The 19931-nt window shown below is 49.5% G+C and overlaps 1 protein-coding gene across 5 annotated transcripts in view; it reads right to left on the reverse strand.

Moving 5' to 3' along the window:
- The window catches only part of PPFIA4 (PTPRF interacting protein alpha 4), a 3105259-nt gene that overhangs the window by 1242662 nt on the left and 1842666 nt on the right, over positions 1-19931 (reverse strand). The window lies entirely within an intron of this gene.

A 19931-nucleotide genomic window follows, 5' to 3' on the forward strand; every position in this document is an offset into this window, starting at 1 on the left:
CAGATGTCTTGCCATAAAGTGGTACACCAATTGCAAATGTTCCCCTTTTAGTTCCCATTGTAGTGCTTGGGTGCTAACTGTTACTAATGATGTGAAACATTTGCCCAGACAGTATTCGTGTGCATTTAAATAACAAGATAGTGAAAACACACTGCAGAATGTGGTACGTATGATGCATATTTTGCATTGTCTTGCCAGATAAGTCATTCAACCCTGCTGCATAATTTGATTCTCTGTTGCATCACATTTACAGTTGTTCAGTCTATGGATTAAGATGAAACACCATTAATGACTAGTACACATCCCTGGACCAGGAAAAAGGAAAGGTCAATACACTGGGATATGGAACCACCTACATTGGTTGTGGGACATTTCTCTGAATGAATAACAAAACTAAAGAGTTAACAGGATCATTTTAAGGAGTTGGTTGTTCCGTGGGGGCAGGCGGTCTGTGAAGTGGTTTGAAACGAGTGCATGTGGGATTCACTGAACTAGGTGTGGATTTCTATTTTCCCTTATCCCTTTTTCATGAAAGAAAGTGTCATTCCAGTTTGTGAATTAATCTCATTATTACAGTACATCACACTATCCAATAAAATCAAGTGATTAATATAAAATTGTTAAAGGATATGATGGCCGCATACACCACCAACTCATCCGAACCGCAAGAGAAACGCCTTCAAAGACCGACTCAACAACAACGCACACAGCCACAAGGAGCTCTTCAACATCGTGAAGGAACTCTCCAACCCCAGCTCCAACGCCAACGACATCCTGCCATCTCAAGACCTCTGCAACTCGCTTGCCTTCTACTTCCACCGCAGGATTGCAGATGCCCACGACAACTTCCACACCCAGACCCCCCCGGCAACCACCAACACCACAGATTCACCTCCGACCAACCTGCTGCTCTCCTGAACCCCTGTCAATGACAACAACACCATCAAAATCATGAACACCATCCACTCCGGCTCACCATCTGACCCCTGCCCTCACCACATCCTCTACAAAGCAAGTACCGTCATCGCACCCCAACTACGGAAGATCATTAACAGCTCCTTTGAGTTCGCCACCTTCCCGGAGAGCTGGAAACACGCCAAGAGCAACGCCCTCCTCAAAAAACCCAAGGCGGACCCAAAGGACCTCAAGAACTTCCGGCCTATCTCCCTGCTCCCCTTCTTGCCAAAAGTCATCTAGAAGGCTGCCAACAGACAACTAACCCATTTCCTCGAGGAGAACTGCACCCTGGACCCTTCCCAATCCGGATTCCGCAGCAACCACAGTACCGAAACTGCCCTCCTCACCACCACCGACATCAGAACCATAGTGGACAACGGCAAAACCGCGGCCCTCATCTTTCTGGACCTCTCAGCTGTGTTCGATACCATCTACCACCACACTCTACACTCACGCCTCAGCAATGCATGAATCCGCAACAGAACCATGGACTGGGTCACCTCCTTTCTCACTGGCAGAACCCAAAGAGTCCACCTCCGCCCATTCTGCTCGGAGGCTACCAAAATCATCTGCGGCGTACCCCAGGGTTCATCCCTCAGCCAATGTCTACATGGCCCTGCTCGCTAACACCGCCCAATCCCACAACCTTATCATCATATCATACGCCGACGACACCCAGCTGATCCTCTCCCTCACCAAGGTCTCCACCAAGACTAACCTCCATGAAGAAATGAAGGCCATCGCCGAATGGATGAAAAACAGCTGCCTTAAACTTAATTCTGACAAGATGGAAATCCTCATCTTCAGCTCTACCCCCACAGCATGGGATGACTCCTGGTGGCCTGCCTCTCTCGGAACCGCTCCGACTCCCACTGACCACGCACGCAACCTAGGATTCATCTTGGATTCCTCATTATCCATGACTCAGCAAATCAATATGATCTCCTCCTCCTGCTTCAACACCCTCTGCGTGCTCCGAAAGATCTGCAAATGGATCCCCACCGAAGAACAGTCACCCAAGCCCTCATAAGCAGCAAACTGGACTACGGCAATGCCCTCCACACAGGAACCACTGCCAAACTCCAGAAGAGGCTGCAACACATCCAGAACGCCTCCACACGCCTCATCCTGGACATCGCCCGCCGCTGCCACATCACAGGCCATCTGAGAGACCTGCACTGGCTTCCAGTCAACAAGAGAATCACCTTAAAAAAATGCTCACAAAGCACTGCACAACACCGGACCAGAATACCTCAACACTCCGACCTGGCATTTCTGCTCCACCGACCTCACCCTCGCAACCGTCCCACGCGTCCGTAGAACTACAACCGGCAGCAGATCAATCTTGCATCTTGCCGCCAAGACGTGGAACACTCTTCCCACCCACATGCGTCAGATCAAAGACTTCCTTACCTTCAGGATAATCCTCAAGACCTGGATGTTCAAACAGTAGCAGCACTTCCACCCCGCAGGCCTGGAGACCCTTACGGGTGAGTAGTGCGCTTTACAAATTCATGATTGATTGGGTGATTGATTGATGGCAACCATTAAACCTGAGAAACACACCATGACCCTCAAGAAAAGGTGTCTATTCATGTGATGAGGGGTTATAAACCCATACACATTTGTGTGCAGAACAGGTGACTTACGTAGGTGGAAAGAAATAAGGCTTACTCCTCATTTGTGCGTGAGTGCTAGTACTAGAACACTAAGAACACTAGTACTAGAAAATGCATCAACACAGTGTTCTGGACATACAAGGAGATGAAAACCTGAGTAAGAATTCTGTTACACCCCTTATCTATAAGCCTGAGGACACCAGTGATCACAAAATGTAGAGTAATACTGGGCGCATTCTGCTATGTGAAATATAGTTGGAAATAAACTTGATCACACAGAGTTAGTGTTACAGCTCAGATTTAGAGTATTTTAGATTAGAACTGTTTTGTAGCTCAGTGATGTTTGGTACTATCTGTGGACGAAATGCCTGTTACAGGCTGTCTAGTGTGTCTGTGCTTTGTAGTATAAGCAGGAAGAGTGGAGCAGTATTTCCGCCTGCTACCCTTGTTGGCATCTATCATTCCAATTACATCTGGTATGAAAACAAACAGGTGTATGATCTGGAGGAGCAGTCACTGGAGAACCATGTGTGATCTCCGCTAAAAACTCAGGAACATTGTCACCTCATGCTGTGCCTGACGGGATCCAGCTTACAATGGCAGTGAAATATTTAATGCAAACATGTTCTGAATGGGTATTGAACACTGAGGTATTTACTGGAATTACTTAACGGTATTTATGCAATTACGTCCTTAGGATATTATTTATGTGTTGTGTAACTCCTTTTGATATCATTCATGGATTTTGGCCAAAATAAGTGGCAGGTGCCATGGTTCTGGGCACATTGAATTCAAATACTCAATTACACATCTCAGTGCATGGTTACGCACTGCCATTGTGTGACTTAACAACAATTTTCAGAAAGAATAACTGTGCATGACCTTTTCAGGGAAAGACTATGGGGGTCATTACAACATTTGCGGTATAAGGCGCTTACCGCCGTGCAGTAGACCGCCAACAGACCGCCGCGGCTGCGGAATTCCGCCACAGCTATTATGACACACATCACGGAATCCGCCGAAATTCAGACACCCACACAATCCCGCCACACCAAAGGTCAGCGATAAACATGCGGAAACAAATCCTCCACCTCCACGCCAACAGAAACACTCCCATGCTATTACGACCCATGAATCCACACGGCGGTCTTTCAACCGCGGTATTCCATTGGCGGTGCACACCGCCGCACTCAAAATACACACACATCTCCAAAACACCGCCACATTGGACAATTCCAAATACACACACCTGATACACATACAAACAACACTCCCACACACCCAACTCAATATAAAACACACACCCACATCACCCACAAACCCCTACGACCCAAAATTAGAGAGAAGGCCAGAGAGAGACAGCACAGAATAGAGAACCCCATCACACAGAGGCACACTACACCATCACCCACACAACATCCACGCACAAAACACCACATACCACTACACTCACCACACTCATCACCACATACACCACCTCACACATCACACACACCACCCCATGGCACGCCAAAGACACTCCCGCTTTTCCGAAGAGGAGCTCAGGGTCATGGTGGAGGAAATCCTACGGGTAGAGCCACAGCTATTTGGCTCACAGGTACAGCGCACATCCATAGCCAGGAAGATGGAGCTATGGCAAAGAATAGTGGACAGGGTCAACGCTTTGGGACAGCATTCAAGAAATAGGGAGGACATCAGGAAGAGGTGGAACGACCTACGGGGGAAGGTGCGTTCAACGGTATCCAGACACCACATCGCGGTTCAGCGGACTGGCGGCGGACCCCCACCTCCTCCCCCGCAACTAACAACATGGGAGGAGCAAGTCTTGTCCATCTTGCATCCTGAGGGCCTCGCAGGAGTCGTTGGAGGAACGGACACTGGTAAGTCAAATCTTAACTATCATATCCCCCACCTTACCTGCATGCTATCACACACCCCCACCCTCACACCCTCCCCTATCACCCTAACTCCTCACTAATGTACCCATAACACCAACCACCCATCCCAACCCCAAGACCTGCATGACACAACTAAGGATGGATAGCCATCACTAAAGCATGCCCACTGCACATACCCAGAACACCCCCCAACCATCAGCACACAAGCCCCCACACAGGAATGCCTGCACTGGGATACACAAACACCCAACCATTGCACACCATGAAACACACACATGCAATAATCATGTACTTATACCCCCGCAGGAACCCGAATGAACGTCACCACACCAGAGGGTCCAGACAACACCACTCCACCCCCAGAAGAGGCCCACAGTGACGACAGCAGCTCTGCCCTACTGGATCTTGATGACCAGCCCGGACCATCGTGGGCCTCGGGACAGTCGGTTCCCCTTGCCCAGCCACAGCCCAACACTGACCTTCCACCCTCTGGTAACACCAGCACAGCACCCACCCAGCGGGCCCATACCTCCCTACCCAGGACAGGTCAATCAGCGGTGTGTCCACCACTACAGGGCACCCAGGGTAACCCACCACCCCATCAACAACAGGGACCTGGGGGCAGTGGTAGTGGGCACACGGTCCATGGGATGGAGGCACAGGAACACAGGGGAACTGGGAGGGCTGCTGTGCGACAGATGGAGGACAGGCCAAGGGAACCTACTCTCAACGAGGCCCTCTCCTCCATCATGGGAGCATACCACCACTCCCAGGAGATGATGGCAACGGTCCTGGACAAGTTGCAGGAGACCCTGCGTCTGCAGGAGGAGCAGTATTTTGGGTTCAGGGAGGAGCTCAGGACCATCGGTTCCGCCCTGGGCACCATTGTAGGGGTGCTGACGGACATTCAAAAGACCTTGAGGGACACCGTGGCACTCCAAGGGGCCCCTGACACTAGCATGGACGATGAAATGCCCACCACCTCCGCCGGCGCTAGTGGACAGGACGCCCTGCCACAGGACCAACACACCAGCACCCCACCCCCTGCAGACGGACAACCACCATGAAAGCGGTCCCTGAGATCCAGGAACAGGACAGAGCAAGATGGCAAGACCCCCCCCAGGAAATAAGACCACCCTGATTGTCCCCCCACTGTACCACTTTGTTACCCTGTCCAAATCGGAACTGCCCCAGCTCCACTTCCAATGGCCAGATGTGCAATGTACCTGTGAGACTAAACGACTGGACTCTGCCATGGACATTCTTCCACCATAACCCATCCCCATTTCACAACCCCCCTTCATTGTTATGCAGTTAAATAAACACCCTTGAAACACTGATAAAACTGGAGTCAGTCAATGATTTTGAAATTTGTATTGTCAATTACAGTGTCAAAAATGGTTACCCATTGGAAGGCCAACATACCAATGTCACACATCACAAGCCTTTCAAGGGTGCAAGCTGTTGACATGTAGGTTACCACATTTGTGAAACTGAAATGGAAGGGGACAACTCAGTTAACAAATAGTGAGTGAAATGTAGGTACAGGATAGAGGTAAACGTGTGAAAGTTAATGTTATGTTAAACCTGAAAATGTACTCACCTGTGTCTCACTGGAAATATTGCTGTATGACTGACTCCCTGTTGTCGTTTTCTTCTTCATCAGCTTCATCCTCATCACTGTCCACAGGCTCCACAGGCTCCACCGCTGCTACAACACCGTCATCTGGATCATCCTCCTGCAGAAAAGGCACCTGGCGTCTCAATGCCAAGTTATGGAGCATGGAGCAGGCGATGATGATGTCGCACACCTTCTTCGGTGAGTAGAATAGGGACCCACCTGTCATATGGAGGCACCTGAACCTCGCCTTCAGGAGGCCGAAGGTGCGTTCGATCACCCTCCTAGTCCGCCCATGGGCCTCATTGTAGCATTCCTCTGCCCTGGTCCTGGGATTCCTCACTGGGGTCAATAGCCATGACAGGTTGGGGTAACCAGAGTCCCCCAACAGCCATACACGGTGCCTCTGGAGTTGACCCATCATATCAGGGATGCTGCTATTCCGCAGGATGTAGGCGTCATGCACTGAGCAAGGGAACATAGCATTTACCTGCGAGATGTACTGGTCTGCCAAACAGACCATTTGGACATTCATCGAATGATAACTTTTCCTGTTCCTGTACACCTGTTCACTCCTGCGGGGGGGACCAGAGCTACATGGGTCCCATCAATGTCACCTATGACGTTCGGGATATGTCCAAGGGCATAGAAGTCACCTTTCACTGTAGGCAAATCTTCCACCTCAAGGAAAATGATGTATCTCCTTACGTTTTTCAGCAGGGCAGACAACACTCTGGACAACACGTTGGAAAACATAGGCAGGGACATCCCTGATGCCATGGCCACAGTTGTCTGAAATGACCCAATTGCAAGGAAATGGAGCACTTACAGCACCTGCACGTCAGGGGGGATTCCAGTCGGATGGCGGATTGGTGACATCAGCTCTGGCTCCAACTGGGTACATAGTTCCTGGATTGTGGCACGGTCGAACCGGTAGGTCACGATCAAATGTCTCTATTCCATTGTCAACAGGTCCACCAGCAGTCGGTACACCGGCGGATTCTGCCATCTTCCAATATGTCCCAATTGACAGTGCCTAAGAAGGACAACAGCGAAGAAACTGTCACCATTCCTCCAGGTATGTACCCACAGTCACACACAAGACTACAACAGACAATTAACCCATCCGGGAAAAGTTTTGAGTGTAGGCCTCGGTTTGTGTGACGCAGTAGTAAATGAAGCCATGTGGACCCCTGAAATGGCGGCTGCCTGACCTCTAAACTGGGACAATGGAATTGTGGGGTAACTGCGCTGGCGTTGGACACCGTCGCGGTAGGCAGTCGTAGAGCGCGGCGCAATGCTGCATTGGTTAATATTGGACCCTATGGGTCCCAGGAGCCAATGAACAGGTGCGCTGGCGGTGATGATGCGCCCCGCCGTGGACGTCACCACCATTTTCTATCCCTTCCATCACTAGATACCTGACCTTCGACAGGAGAGGGCCTACACTGCTAGTGCTGCTGTGACCTCGGTCTGGAAGCGACGATGGCTGCTGCGTCTGGGGAAAGGGCCCCTGCCTTCACTGCACAGGAGTTGGAGAAACTTGTGGATGGGGTCCTCCCCCAGTACATGCTACTCTACGGTCCTCCAGACCAACAGGTTAGTACACAGGGAGCACGTTGGATGGGCTAGGCCTGGGTGGACAGGGCTGGGTGGGAGAGCGAAGGGGGCAGAGTTCTTACAACAGAAATGCATGGGGATTAATGGGCCACATGGACAGAGTTGGGAGGGGCCCACTCACATTGACGGTGCAGTAGGTAATGACTGTACCTCTTTCCTTGTGCATGTCATGTAGGTCAGCGTCCACCAGAAGAGGGACATTTGGCGTGCCATCGCCAAGGAAGTCCGGACCCTGGGGGCCCACCAGAGAAGGGGCACCCACTGCCGTAAGAGATGGGAGGACATTCGCCGCTGCAGCAAGAAGACAGTGGAGGCTCAGCTGGGGATGGCCTCCCAACGTGGGAGGGGTGCCCGTCACACCATGACCCCCCTGATGTTCCGGATCCTGGCGGTGGCCTACCCGGAGTTGGATGGGCGCTTAAGTACATCACAGCAGACACAAGGGGGTGAGTACAACCTCATTCTGTGGACTTTGCGTGTAGTGGAGGTGTCTGGGTGGGGGAGGTGGGCTGTGGGTGTCCTTAGGCCAGGGCGAGTTAGGTAGGCAAGGCCCCTCCGTAATGTAGGCCATGTGGGACTCTACCCCAGCTCAGAACAGAGGCAAGTTGATGTATAGTTGCCCCTTTGCCATCCATGTGCGCAGATTTCTACCATTGCCATGTAGGCCATATCCCAGAAATTGCATGTGCAGAGGGCAGGAGCACGGCGTAATGCATGGGGCTGCTGCGTCTGTCTTGTCCGCCAACGGTGGCGGTATGCCATGCACTAAAACTCTCTTTCTTCTGTCTCCCCCCCTTTTCCTGCTCTCCCTGTCCTTTTGTACATCAGCATCATCAGGCGGAGGTACAGTGGCACCGGAGCACGAGGGAGGTACATCCCACATGGCCATGGAGGGCCGCACCACAGACTCTGAATGCACCAATGGGACGGAGGGCGAGGGGAGCTTCACGTCGGCCACAGGATCACCAACCAGCGACACGGACTCGTCCGCCGATGTGAGCTCCCCTGTGGTGGCGGCACCATCTGTGCGCCCCACTTCTACAGGTACAGCCGCCACCTCCCCTACCAGCCCCGCCCACCCAGCAGCACCTCAGCGTTCGCCCCGTGCCCGCTCACCCAGGAGGGTGGGCATCACCTTCGCCCCAGGTACCTCAGGCCCTGCCCCAGTCACCCCTGCTGCCCTCAGTGAGGAGGCCATTGACCTCCTCAGGTCACTCACTGTTGGGCAGTCTACCATTGTGAATGCCATCCAGGGTGTAGAACGAGAGTTGCAACACGGTAATGCATTCCTGGAAGGCATTCATTCTGGTCAGGCTGTCCTTCAGCGAACCCTGCAATCTCTGGCCTCAGCACTGATGGCAGCCATTGTCCCTGTGTCCAGCCTCCCCCCTCCAACTTCCTCCACCCAGACCCAATCTTATGTACCCCAGCCCATCCCAAGCACACCTACAGACCAGCAGGCACACAAGTCAACACCCAAAAGTAGCTCAAGCAAACATAGGCACCACACACACCACAGGTACTCACACAAGCATCACACCCATACAGACACAGCAACATCCACTGTCTCCACTGTGTCCCCCTCCTCCTCTTCTCCCTCCTCCCTCCCAGTGTCGTCTACACACACACCTGCATGCACCACATCTACAGGCACTAGGACTCGCACCAGGACACCCAGCACCACAAGCCGCTCACCTGCACTCGCCACCTCCTCTGCCATTTACACATCCCCTGTGTCCTCTCCCAGTGTGTCTGTGACGCCCCCTCCCAAAGTACCCAAACGCCAGCAATCACTCACCCAACATCCATCCACCTCACGACAGCCTCCAGTACCTGCACCTGCACCCAAAACACCTAAAGTGACACCTCCTACAACCACCTCCTCTACCTCCACTCCCAGACCCCCTCCAGCTACCCATCCCAGTGTCTGTCAGAAACTGTCCCTATGTCAAATTGACCTGTTTGCCCCCCCCCACTCCAGTTCATCAGTCCCGTCGTAGCGCCTCAGCCAAAAAGCCTCCAGTGCCAGTGGTGCGTGTTCCAGGTTTTTGGAGTGCACCGTCCACCAGGGCAGGCAGTAGGACCCGGAGCCAAGGCATTGGCAGCCCACCCCCTGTAAAGGCTCTGAAATTGGAGAGTGGACGACGGGACCGTGTCAAGACTCCTGGTGGGACAACAACTGAAATGGGATCGAAGGCGATTGATGAGTCAGCTGTAACTCCAAAGAAGGTGGGGAAGGTCCCGAGGAAGTCTGCCCAGCCTGTTGTGAGTGTCACGGCGGAGAAGTGTGCCATCATTTCCGGCGGTCGAGACACAACCACCAGCACCGTCGTTACTGGTCAGGAGACCACCGCCGGAGTCACAGCCTAGGAGGGCCCAAGTATTGTTACTGGTCAGGAGACCACCGCTGGAGTCACAGCCCAGGAGGGCCCAAGTATCGTTACTGGTCAGGAGACCACCGCCGGAGTCACAGCCCAGGAGGGCCCAAGTATTGTTACTGGTCAGGAGACCACCGCCGGAGTCACAGCCCACGAGGGCCCAAGTATCGTTACTGGTCAGGAGACCACCGCCGGAGTCACAGCCCAGGAGGGCCCAAGTATCGTTACTGGTCAGGAGACCACTGCCGGAGTCACAGCCCAGGAGGGCCCAAGTATCGTTACTGGTCAGGAGACCACCGCCGGAGTCACAGCCCAGGAGGGCCTAAGTATCGTTACTGGTCATGAGACCACCGCCGGAGTCACAGCCCAGGAGGGCCCAAGTATCGTTACTGGTCATGAGACCACCGCCAGAGTCACAGCCCAGGAGGGACCAGGATCCCACAGCCCGCTGGGCAATGATGGAACGTCAAGCCACACACCAATGTCCAGTGTGGAGATCGTCATGCCACACACCAATGTCCAGTGTGGAGATCGTTATGCCACACACCAATGTCCAGTGTAGAGATCGTCATGCCACACACCAATGTCAGTATCCGAACCGCCAAGTCAGAGCACCGCTGAACAGGGCAAAGACTGCCATGTCAAAGCACCGCTGAACAGGGCCAAGACCGCCATGGTGAAGACCGCTGAACAGGGCAAAGACTGCCATGGCTAAGCACCGCTGAACAGGGCAAAGACTGCCATGTCAAAGCACCGCTGAACAGGGCCAAGACCGCCATGGTGAAGACAGCTGAACAGGGCAAAGACTGCCATGGCTAAGCATCGCTGAACATTGCAAAGACCGCCATGGTGAAGACCGCTGAACCGGGCCAAGACCGCCGTGGTGAAGACCGCTGAACAGGGCAAAGACTGCCATGGCTAAGCATCGCTGAACAGGGCTAAGCATCGCTGAACAGGGCAAAGACCGCCATGTCAAAGCACCGCTGAACAGGGCCAAGACCGCCATGGTGAAGACTGCTGAACAGGGCAAAGACCGCCATGGTGAAGACCGCTGAACAGGGCAAAGACTGCCATGGCTAAGCACCGCTCAACAGGGCAAAGACTGCCATGGCTAAGCATCACTGAACAGGGCAAAGACCGCCATGTTAAAGCACCGCTGAACAGGGCCAAGACCGCCATGGTGAAGACCGCTGAACAGGGCCAAGACCGCCATGGTGAAGACCGCTGAAAAGGGCAAAGACTGCCATGGCTAAGCATTGCTGAACAGGGCAAAGACTGCCATGGCTAAGCATCGCTGAACAGGGCAAAGACCGCCATGTCAAAGCACCGCTGAACAGGGCCAAGACCGCCATGGTGAAGACCGCTGAACAGTGCAAAGACTGCCATGGCTAAGCACCGCTGAACAGGGCCAAGACCACCATGGTGAAGACCGCTGAACACGGCAAAGACTGGCATGGTGAAGACCGCTGAACAAGGCAAACACCGTGTGGGCATGAATAGTCCGCCACATCAGGCATCCTTATCCCATGTGCAGCTGGGACAGTGACAGGACATGAACTTTCACGGGGAGACTCATCCTGTCTGGGCACCAGTCCCACCCAGTACCAGTAGAGAACTGCAGATACTTGCGAAAATGTAGCTTTGCATTCCCCAGGATGGTCTAGTGGGCAACCCACCCACTATAAAGACTTGTGAGACTGTGGCTTTGCACTCCCCAGGATGGCACAGTGGGCAACCCACCCACTTGTGAGACTTGAGAGACTGTGGCTTTGCACTCCCCAGGATGTAACAGTGGGCAACCCACCCCCTTGTGAGACTTGAGAGACTGTGGCTTTGCACTCCCCAGGATGTAACAGTGGGCAAACCACCCACTGTAAAGACTTGTGAGACTGTGGCTTTGCACTCCCCAGGATGTAACAGTGGGCAAACCACCCACTGTAAAGACTTGTGAGACTGTGGCTTTGCACTCTCCAGGATGTAACAGTGGGCAACCCACCCACTGTAGAGACTTGTGAGACTGTGGCTTTGCACTCCCAAGGATAGCACAGTTGGCAACCCACCCACTTGTGAGACTTGAGAGACTGTGGCTTTGCACTCCCCAGGATACATCAATGGGCATGGAACCCCGTCGTGGATCTGGCTTCGCATTCATCTGGCTGAGGTGCCCCCCCCTTCCCTTCCCCCTGAGGTGCCTGTAGTGTTTCTATCTGATGCCCCAGCAGTGTTCTCTCTGATTTTGGTCAGGTATCTATTGTGGGCCTCGCCCATGCCTTTTTGGACTGTTGGTGCACAGACATTGTTGTGTACATATCTGCACTACTTCTTGTATTGTATATATAATTATGACAGATTTCGAGATATATATCAGTATTTTTTTGTATGACATGTATATTGGCACATTACAATGTTTGACCGCAATTCGCTTTGCCTTTGCATTCTTCCGGGGGGATTGTGGGTTGTTCATGTGATTTTTGTTACTGCATTGGTGTGTATGTTGTGATATGCGAGGGTGGGGGTGGGGGTGTTTGGTGTGTGTCCCCCTAACTTTTGCCTCCCCCCTCCCCCGTGTTGTAGATGCAGTACTCACCGGTATCTTCTGTGCCTACGTCGTCGTTGGGTCTAGAGGAGCAGAAAGACAAAGGCAGGTAGGATTTGGATTTCCGGCTCCATGGAGTCGTTGTTCCTCGTGGAGTGTGTTAAGGTGAGCGTTTTCCCATAACAAAAGCTGTTTCCGCCGTGTTTTTATCCACGGAGAATCCGCCACGGAAAAGGTGGCGGATTGGCCTGTCATAATAGTGTGGGCGGTACATTGTCTCCCGCCTGTCTGTTGGCAGTGACCGCCGCGCTGTTTGTCTGTACCGCCATGGCGGGCGATGTGTTAAAGTGGCTGTCTTTGTTGGCGGTTTCCGCCAGGGTCGTAATTCCCTTTTTTTGTCCGCCGGCCTGTTTGCGATATTTCCGCAGCTTTAACACCGTCCGCCAGGGTTGTAATGACCACCTATGTCTTCAAATTACTAAGTTCATGCAATACTACATATTTAACAAAATCTAATTCGGTTAATGCCCTCACAGATACAGGAACATATGTATATTCCTAATGAACTTTGTGCAGGCCTGGCATCCTTGGCATGGTTTACCCCCTAACTTTTTGTCTTAAACCCTCCTACTTACTGACTTTGTTTTGCTGGCTTTAGAACTCTGCTCACTTTACCACTGTTAACCAGTTCTAATATGCTTGTGCTCTCTCCCTAAACATGGTAGACTTGTCTTATACCCAATTGACATATTTAATTTACTTATAAGTCCCCTGAAAGTACTACTACATGTACCTAGGGCCTGTAAATTAACTTCTATGAGTGGTTGTGCAGCACTGATTGTGCCATCCACTTAAGTAGCCCTGTAAATATGTATCAGGCCTGCCAAATCAGCCTTTGTGTGTGGGATTAAACTGCCATTTCAACCTGGCAAATAGTGGGTGCGCAGCACTGATTCTGCCACCCACTTAAGTAGCCCTTTAAACATGTCTTGGGCCTGCCACTGCAGCCTTTGTGTGTGCCTTTAATTTGCCATTTCAACCTGGCAAAATAAACCTTTTGCCAGCCCCAAACCTTCCTTTTTAAACAAACATATGTCACCTCTTGTGTGAGCCCTGGACAGCCCGGAGGCTGTATTAAAAAAAAAAGGTAGGCTATGTCCTCATGTTTTACATGCCCTATTAGTATAAAACTCTTAAATTTGTTTTTCAGTACTGCAAGGCCTAACTCTCCCATATGATAACATTGGAGGTATGTTATTACATTTAATAAACTGTATTTTCCAAATGGAAACAGGTAACCAGTTCATGTTTGGAGTCTTCTGAATTGTAATGAAAAATCCTAACTCATGGTGAAGTTGAATTTTAAATTACAATTTTGAAAATGTCACTTTTAGAAAGTTGGCATTTTCCTGCCTTTGCCATTTGGTGCCTGCAGCCTGTCTTTGGGTCACATGACTGGTAGTAGTTAACAGTTGGGCTTTGTGTATTCCTCCTTGACAGCCAAACACAATAGAGAGCTTATGTGTGACTGGGTGGGCCATCACTGGCAGGATGGGAGGGAGGAGCTGGGCCCAGACCCACTTACATTTGAATAGGCTGTGTTCTGCCTCAGAATAAAGGGCTGCATACCCCCTGTAGTTACTCTAGAGGCAGGGCCAGGAAGGCAGGACAACTGTGCATACCTCTAGAAGCTTCTTCCCACTTCAAAATCACAACTGGGCATAAATATTGGAGCTCAGACACCAAATATTCAGTACACTTCTGGATCTGTGGATGCTCTGCCAGGAAGGACTATTATGCTGCTGAAAGGGATGGTAACACTGCTGGACTGCTGCTCTGAAGGACTGCTAGTTTGCTGTGCTGATCTGATGTCTTTTTGTCTGGGTGAGAAGAACTAGATCTGTATCTGTTGAATCCAGGACTCCAGAGTGACTCCAGGGGCTAGTTGACTGGCCTCCTGATTCGAGCCTCAGGGACAGAAGGCTCCCACAACCTCGACCCCAGCCTCTGGACTCTGACATCTATGAGACTACCCTCCCAAATGGTGCCACTGCAGTCTTGGACCCAGGAAGTGGGCCTAAGGTGTTCTGCCAGTCTCCGTGGATCTAGCAGGACTAACTCATATCCTCTGCTGTGTGGCGAAACCCCAACCAGAACCAAAACGTCACTGCTCCTGCATGGATTGGATCTCTCTCATAAACCTGCAATGCCTCTGTAACCCGCAGCCTCTTTAGAACTGCCACTGTGTGATGCATCCTAGCGAAGGGCCTCTCAGCCCTTATAGACTGCCGCCTCAATGACGGACTGTGCACCTGAACAATGCATCCTTGATGCCGGACTTCACACTGTAAGCCCTCATGAACAGGATCCTTGATGATGATGATGCAGAACCTTGCATCGCAGCCTCACCACACCTCTGAACTGATGCATTGCATTGGGTGTGCGACGCATCTTCGACAAGGATACTCATAGACCTCTGTAAAACAGGATTTAAGGTACTTTGTTCAGCTAGCCCAACTGGGACACTGTAGCTGTCCAGCACTCTATAGTGGTCGGCCTGAACTTCTGACTTTGTCCAGGTCCTGCATGACCAGATATCCATGACACCCTGTGCTTTTTGGTGCTATTTTCAGTACATTTTTTAAGATTGCATATCTCCAGTTCTACTGATCAGATTTCTGTTGTTTTGGTCCTCTTTTACGTAAAAACAATAACTCTATTTGTCTACTTGAAGTGGGGTCATTTTGTCTGGTGTTGTACATATTTGTGCCATTTGAAGTGCTGTACAGAAACGTTACGCATTGCCTCTAAGTTACGCCTGACTACTCTGAGCCAAGCTATCAGAGAGATGAGCACAAGTTAATTTAAGGTTGGCTTGTGCCTCACCCTGACAAACATTGTGGTTGCTGCTTGACCTGGGCTCACACCCCAGTCAACTAACAACCCCAGTTTCTTACAATTGTATTATACATTTTGAATTACTATCTGTGCATTATTATGAGACAAATACACAACCTGTTATAGAACTATTTTAAATCATAATTACAGATATTGTGTGGCTGAAGATCCCCACTGGTTTGTTTTTGGGAACTGATATAAAAATACTAAATAATGACTATTATAATCATGCATTCATTCATAGTTAGTTTGCATGGTTTTAATTTGATGTATGCCAATAAGACCACCCAATGCAGCAATTTTGAGCTATTCCATGCATTTTGCTTCCATTCTGTTCAATTTCTGTTCTGATTACCTTCTCTATGATTTATGTTTAATGTTACTACTGTACATAAGATCTGGTCTGCTGTGTGGATTTCCTTATTATAATGGCTCACAAATGTTGCTGGCAATGTCTTGCACTGTGGGCATGATCCTTGTTTGGTTATCAGCTATTTATTTTCTTCAGCTGTCATCCCTATGTATGTTTTGTTCACGTGGGCCATTAATGACATTAACAACATTCTTGGTGTTACAGCTAGAGAACCTTAAATCTAGTTGTGTGTCCATTAATATTAACCTCTTAATAATTGGATATTCCTACATTCCCAGTATACAATAAACTTGGGTAGACCCCACCTTTCAGTAATCATTCTTCCTCTATTAATAGTGGAATTTGCTCAGCACTGTTTTTTTACTTCAATTCCTTCCTTTGCGGAAAGCAAACAGGGGTCCTTCTAATTTAAAGGTGTCTAACGTCTTTCAGTTGATTTGTTCATTTTCATAATAGATTTAATGCCATTACATACTGTGCTGTGTGTTGTTATGTAGGTCTAGAGGGCGGACTGTATGCTCAAATTCATGGGTTACTGAGTTCTAGAAGTATTTTGGAGGAGTAAAATAGGTTCTTTTTATTCAGTTTATGACTTTTTATTTTCAATAGTATCTTTGTTTCAACTTGTATTTCAGTACTATGGCGTTCTCAAAGTATTTATCTTTCTTGTTACAGTTTCTTTGTGTATTCTTAGGAATAGTTCAGATGGTACTAATATCTTTTTTGGTGCACATTAATTTTTTTTTACTTTAGCTATGAAGGTGTGACTAAGTCCTTGTATACATCTGAATAGGCTTTTTAATGGATATAATGGTCGAAATGTGTCGACTTTTTACCAGGAATGATGAGAAAGTAAAAATACTCATGGAAAAAGTAATGCTTATGAATGAGAATAATAGAAGAAAAAATACACAACTTCTGTTTCTACTTGTACGAGACTTCATGTTTGCATGAATACGCACCCACTAATGTGCTCTGCTCTCAAATACATACATAAGTCAGTTACCTTGGCTTACTGTCAACCTCCCACCACACACACACATACTACCCCAAAGAGGTTTACTGGATCCTAGTCCACGAATGAGCACTGTTCAAACTACTTACACAAACTACTTATTTCAACAACTACATAAACTTCCACAAACGTACCAGACAACCCCACTCAGCTGCGCTCCTTCTCGCACACAACATATGCAAAACTATGGTCATGCCTTTAACTGCCTTGCTCCTAAAACCTGGAATGGCCTGTCCCTGCACATCACAGCCACCTCCTAATTTCTTGAATTTCAAAAGAAACTGAAGACCTGGCTCTTCACCAAGACTTGGCCTTGGCCCATACAGCTCTTGATGCAGCACCAGGATACCCAATCGGGTGAGTTGTGCACTATAAAATATACGTACCATAACACAACCTTGCTTTTACAAGGGCTGTGATCCTAAAGAACAGTTACCGTGTTACAGGAAAACACTTTCTGGACTTGTTTGTGGTCCATTTGTAGTTGTGTAGTTCTATCACAAACGTATTTGTAAATAAAGCAAGGTGAACACAACGACTTAAGAACTTTTTGTAATCTTCTTCAGAAAATATTGCTTTTACTGCTCTTCTCTTGTGCCTGCATTGGTTATACTCATCTATTTTGAGAGTGCTTTGAGGGGTTGCTATGGCCTTCTGCTGGGATTAAAAGGACACTACTTGAGGGGAAATATTCAGAGAAGACAAGATTACAATCAGGTACACAAAGTATAATTCTAAATATCTTAGTACTAAACGCCCCATAAGTTTTATGTTTCCTGACTTTTGGATGAAGAGCCTTAATGGCTGAATTTATGTGTGAAGTAAAATTGAAAAAAATAGAAACGTCTCGACCACCATCCTCCCCCTATGAACCACCATCAAGCCGCTCTCACCGCCAACCACAGAAGAGTGCGGTTTTTGGTAAAATTATGTGTTTTTGTAACGCTACATTTACTAATGAGCCCTTGTTCATAGCACCTGATGAGTGAAGGATCTTGCAGTGCACTTAGAGTCCACAGAGACCCACAGGGAGGGGGTAGGTAATAATTAAGATTGCTTGCTGGCATTTCAAGCCCTTGCATCCTCTCCATTTGGCGCTCTTAACTCAGCACTCTCACTAATGAGGCCAGCTGACAAAGGCATATCTTTCCACCTATGGATTAATTAGTGAGGCCGTCAATCAACAGAAATGTCTTTTTTTCTACAGTCCTACATTCCGTTTGCAAGCGTACATAATGTACTCTGTAAAAAGAAACCAGCATTATTTGCTGATCTTTCAGAAAACGATGCTTTGGCATTTTCCTCACGCTGCACGACTGGATTTTGAACTACAATGTCCTGGATCTGGCAGCATGTAGGCCCTGACAGGCCCTCAGCTACTGCCTTTTACACGGGTTAGTGTCTGCGATGTCTGCTGATGAACTGTGCTGCCGAATAAAAAGGCTGATTTGTTCCTTCGCTCGAAAACAGAAGCCTACGTAACCTGTAAGCGGGCCATGTTAATGTTTAAAAAAAGAAGAGCGGCTCTCTGGACGCACACCTGCGAGCACGCGCTGCAGCTAGCCACGCCTCGAGGACACTACCGGCTTCCTCGGTCTATTATGCCTGGCCCGGCATCCATAATTCAACGACATGGATGTGAAGAGGAGAAAATGGCCAATCACCACTGATGGTGGGACTACTGCGAAGCTGAAAGGGACCGAAATAGGAGAAGCAGGGATGTCATCCATTCAACACTTTTAATCAATGTGTGGCGAATCCTGTGTGATGCTGCGCTTATCTGCTGATGAGCCGCACACGTCATGATCGTCTCCTGTGCGAAGGCGCAGAGAGCAATAAAGCAGCACCCGGGGCACCATTTATTTCGCTGTTATATTTCTTCTTTATAATGAAGTAACTCAAGCGACCGTGGTTATTGACAACCTAGATTTTCTTGTATTAAGGCGGTGCGGAGCATAGATACTGCACTTAATCACGTGGGATAGCTTGCATGTAATTCATAGTGCTGAGGGCTGTAACAGTGGAATATCTCCCTCGTATGAGGACTAGTACTGCGGGTTGTCAAAGCGTTCTTCTTTCTCTGTGGTAATGGCTGATGGATCTCACACAGTACTTTGTTTGGCAGCTGCATGGCAAATACACAGGCTGCATGCTACAATGAATTTGCCCATGGACACAACTCCGCTAGGATTTACTAGGCCTTTTCAAAATACGTTTCCTCACTGCATGAATTAAACTCTTGTACCTGGGTTCTGGTAACGTATTTAAAACAAAAAAACAAATACGCATGCAAGAAACATACCATGGCATAAACTATGGATGCAGACGAAGAGGGTAATTATGGTATTACCATTGTTGAAGGAGGGCATCATGACGCAGCCAAGGCTTCGCCTCTCATGAATCATGGCTTCTTCTCACAATATGTGTGATCGGTGTTTAATATGCTATATATCAGCCACCATGCACTGCAGTGGCAAACTATTGCTGCAAGGGGCAGTGGGAAGACTGGAGCACATTGACAGCCATCCTTTTCCAAATGCCCCACCGCTCCTGGTATGACTCACTGCTCCATCCCTCCTCTTGAATCCCCATCGCCTTGCTCCCACACAGTCTGTTTTGAGGGTCATCTCTATGCGCCCTACTGTATCCTTGGAGCCGCATGAACTAGCCCTCCATCCCCAAGCCCATCCTTCGCCATACCTCCAGTGGCTGTGGCTACATTGCAAACAGTAGTGTCAAGCAAAGGGTGAAACTTCACCTTTGGTGAGGTCGGAGAAACCACTCAACGAGACAGTTTCCCAGCCTCGCAGATCAAGGGTTTCCTTTCGCCCACCCCAGTTTGCAGCCTCAGTCCTGATTCTCTTTCTGTGGTTAGGCCTGAATGCTTCAGCCGCTCTAGTGCAGGGCCGGTCACTTTAAACGCCTTCGATGCTTAAGGCCGCTTATTATGGCAGTTGCCTTGTTAACTTTCTATGCTCAGGGCTGGTGGATAGAGGCGCATTCACCTTGACTGGGTTCA

This window comes from Pleurodeles waltl, chromosome 6 (assembly GCF_031143425.1).
Source record: "Pleurodeles waltl isolate 20211129_DDA chromosome 6, aPleWal1.hap1.20221129, whole genome shotgun sequence".
In the NCBI taxonomy this organism is placed as follows: domain Eukaryota; kingdom Metazoa; phylum Chordata; class Amphibia; order Caudata; family Salamandridae; genus Pleurodeles; species Pleurodeles waltl.